The following is a 1227-nucleotide window of genomic DNA, read 5'->3' as shown; positions in this document are numbered from 1 at the left end:
ACCACGTAGATGCAGTATAACCATTGAACAACTGGAAGCTTTGTGATGAAGTCCATGTAGAAGCTCTCCCATTTCTCCTTTGGAATAGGTAGAGGATAAAGTAGTCTTGTTGGGTGTGTGTTCCCTACTGTATACCTCTAGCACATGCCACACTCATGCACGTATCTTAATAAATCCCCCTTGATGCCCTTCCATGTGAAACATTCCCTAACATTCTTGTAGGTCTTCAAGAAACTAGGATGCCTTGCAAGAGATGAATTGTGTGCTTCCCTCAGGATCTTCTCTTGAAATTGAGACCCTGGAACATAACAAATCTGATTCTTGTAGTATATCACCTCATCCATGACATTGTACCTGTCATCCCCAAATGTCCCATCCAAAATATCACACACTTGTTAGCTTTTGGAGTATTTGACCAAAAAAATTTACCTCCAATATTGCATGATATCCATGAGAGAGAGTTTCAGGGGTCTCCTGGAAAGTGCATCAGCAACCATATTATGCTTGAATCCCCTTAACATACTCTATCTCAAAATCATAGGCTTGAAGCTTGCTGACCCATTTCTACTGCCTGTCATTGAGCTCCTTCTACTCCAAGAAGAACTAAAAACTATTGTGAGAATTCTTTACCTTGAATCAATTCCCCACCAGGTTTTCTCTAAACTTGGCTAATGTATGCATTATGGCTAACATCTATTTTTCATATATGGAGTACAACCTCTCATAACCCTAGAGTTTCTAGCTCTCATAAGCGATGGAGTTACCACCCTACATTAAGACAACCCTAATGCCCTCACTTAATGCATCACACTCTAGTATGAAGGGCTTTGAAAAATATGGTAGTGCTAAAACTAGGGAGGAACTCATCACTACCTTGAGGTGATCGAAAGTCTCATGTGCTGCATATGTCCACTCAAATCCCCCCTTCTTTTTGAGATCTATGAGGGGTGCTTCCAACTATGAAAACCCCTTCAAAAATTGTCAGTAATATGTGCAATTACTCAAGAACCCTCTGAGCTCTGTCACTCCCCTAGGAGTTGGCCAATCCAGAATGGCCCAGATATTGTCCTCGTTAAATCATACTCCATCCTCCCCAATCACGTGTCCCAAGTACAACATCTTTGCCATATTTTCGTACAACTGCTACTCCTGCAAAATATGCATCGAAAAATACCAACACATATATGTGCAACTTCTTGCAGAACATGTGGTTCATGCAAAACTGAA

The sequence above is a fragment of the Pinus tabuliformis genome, chromosome 4_2 (genome assembly GCF_031772625.1).
Source record: "Pinus tabuliformis cultivar Carrire ecotype Pingquan chromosome 4_2, CPIR1, whole genome shotgun sequence".
Lineage (NCBI taxonomy): Eukaryota > Viridiplantae > Streptophyta > Pinopsida > Pinales > Pinaceae > Pinus > Pinus tabuliformis.
The sequence above is the reverse complement of the archived record's forward strand: the minus strand, read 5'-3'. Positions refer to the sequence as shown.